General features: G+C 36.6%; 1 long non-coding RNA gene across 1 annotated transcript; it reads left to right on the top strand.

Annotated features, from left to right (window-relative positions):
* Window positions 1-883: 883 nt before the first annotated feature.
* On the top strand, window positions 884-1,455 carry LOC120557202. The gene is made up of 3 exons (XR_005638941.1): window positions 884-950; window positions 1,172-1,262; window positions 1,409-1,455. It is a non-coding gene; the product is annotated as an uncharacterized LOC120557202 (long non-coding RNA).
* The last annotated feature ends 1,299 nt before the right edge of the window (window positions 1,456-2,754 follow it).

Here is a 2,754-nt window from a genome sequence, read left to right as displayed (position 1 = left end):
AATACCAATTAAGTAATGACTGGATCATTAATTCCAGAGTATTTTAAAGAGTTTCCTGCCTTTGTTTCTTTGTGCAAAATATGGATTATTTTTAGAGGTTAGGTTAGAAGGGGGACACCTGATTATCTAACTAAAATTAGCTTGTAGGTAACCCTGAGAATAGAGTAGCCCAATCACAAATTTTATTACACTTCCTCTTAAAGAAACAATTAAAAAATGTTTGCTGTTTTACCTCAACTCAGATAAGAAGATCAACATCAGCTTAATTTGTGCTTTGGATGCAGATATAAGTCCAGGGCTGCTGTCGAATAGTCTTCTTTGCTTAGGAAGGTTCTGAAAGTATCGTCCATGTGGATAAAGTGGTCCTCTCTTTTGGGCTCAATGAAAGAAAGTTTCCTATTAGACCAACCCCTTAAAAAACTCATCCGAACGACCAAATCCACGTTCCTGCAAGCTAAACTCTATGTTCCAGTTATCAACACTTCACCTTACTTTGATGGCACAGCCTGGAATACGATCAAGAACTGCCACTCCCCAACCATATCCCAGAATTCCTTTTAGAAGCAACATCTGAAGTCACACCCGGTAATGGGATGTAACTAATTAGACTATACAGTAGTTCTGGTAAATGATCTGAAAGCTATGCGGAGCATGTTGCAATTATTATGTAGGTCATACAATATAATAATTACTTTTGGCACAGGAAGGAGAAGCAAATTTTCTTTTCTATTTTGTTTACAAGTGACACACGTAGCTGTGCTGTTTGGTATGAGGATGCAAATACACTTATCATGCAAACCCGCCAACACACCCACAGATGAAGATGTAGCGTCACTACTTACTTATAAATTGCAGCAGCTGCAGTCAGTAAAGGCAGTCTCCTCACAGGTTAGACACTAACACGTCAGACAAAATGTGGACCTTTGTTGCAGTTTTCATCCTTCTGACAGGTAAGAACCTCAACCTCTTTTTTTTGTAACTGACGCTAAAGGAGGAGAGTATGAAGTGCTGAAAGATGGGATATTATTTCTATATCTCTGTGTATACCTTTGCAAAGATAAGACTGAATCACCTGAAAATCCTGCCAGCCGCACGTGGAGTTCAGCAATTGTTGGTGTTACTAAAATATAGACTGATTGTATTAACCAATTTAACCACATGTTGTTTGCAGCTGGATACAATGCGCAGAACTATTACAACAGTTTGAGAGGCATTTTGCATCATGTTTGTCCAGATAAACAAGTTGTGTTTCAGATTAATAGGTAAGTTGCACATGAAGATGAAACCATATATTCAACTTCTGTATTATAACTTCTGAGTTATCAGTCTGCACATTTCACTATTTATTATTTACTATTTCACTGGTACATCTGGTGCTTCCATTAAATTATTTTGATTCATGTCAAAGCTCCTACAGTCCCAAAAACTAAGATCGCCAATGGAAGATTGACTGCAAGGCTTTGGCGGTGGGCCAAATTGTTGTTGTTGTTCTTTTTTAAAAACAAAAAAAAAAAAAACAAAAAGGTAAGGTTGTTTTTTTTTTGGTTAAATTATGCATTAAAACCTAACACTATTGTCTGGTGAATTGATTTGAGAAGTTGAATTTAAATAATATACAAGCACTGTTATACTGAATTACAACTGAGAAGATAAGTGTGTTGTTTTAAAACATATTCATACTTGTTTTCCACTTATAAATGAATCAAAACAAAGCTGGTTAAATACAAATGTTTACAGGTAAATAAACTGATAAAATGCACACATAACTACATATTAAGTAGAGGTCTAAAATCCATCAACAAACACCTTCATGATAGCATTTTCAAGGACTGATGCTGTTAATAATGCAAATTGTCTGTGTGTCTTTCAAGGTTTCATACATTAAAATAAAGAGTCTGCACCTAAAGCAAGAAGAGTAGGGCTTTTATCGATGAATTTATTAAGAAAGACTTTAGCTTTCCAACAACATCACATAATGACATTGTGTTTTTATTGACAGAGATGATCGCTGGAGTTTAAATCACTGCAAAGGAACAATACAAGGTAACGTGTTTGTTCATGTACTTCATTGCTTGTGGCTATAGGAGAGAGATTAACATTGTTTTACAGATAAATTGAATTTGACTGAATCTTTTTTTTTTTTATCTCTTTTTAGATACCCAAACAGTCACTTCACAAATTCCAGAAACCAACCAATGAAAGACCTTTTAACAGAAGGAGATGTTGTGCCAAGAACAAGAAATGCAAGAATTTGCAGTAACTGCGGATGGCCAAAGTTAAGTGACATGGTTCAGGTGCCATACGGCGTCAGTGACTCCTTTTACCAGCTCTGAAAAGATCATGATTGACAACGCAATCAGTGCCTTCCACATAAGCACCTGCATCCGGTTTGTTCCTCGTGTTGGCCAGACCGACTACATCAGCATTGTGAAACTAACCGGATGTTGGTCCTTGGTTAGATGAAGTGGAGGGCCTCAACAATTATCTCTCGGTGCAGGATGCGTTTACAATGGCATCAGTCAGCATGAACTTATTCACGCACTTGGCTTCTACCATGAACAAAGTAGGAGCAACAGAGACATGTACGTCAGGATCAACTATGAAAACATCTTGGACGGACAAGCATTTATGACTGCAATAAGTACACAAATGAAGGTGTTAAGGTCAATTAGGAATGTGTAGTTTATAAATAAATACTTTGTTTTATTTCATGAGTCCTAATCATGCTGACTAGATGTAACTTTTCCAGACTCT

Source organism: Perca fluviatilis, chromosome 4, assembly GCF_010015445.1.
Source record: "Perca fluviatilis chromosome 4, GENO_Pfluv_1.0, whole genome shotgun sequence".
NCBI classification, from domain to species: Eukaryota; Metazoa; Chordata; class Actinopteri; order Perciformes; family Percidae; genus Perca; species Perca fluviatilis.
Note: the sequence above shows the minus strand (reverse complement) of the source record. Positions and strands in the feature narration are given on the sequence as shown.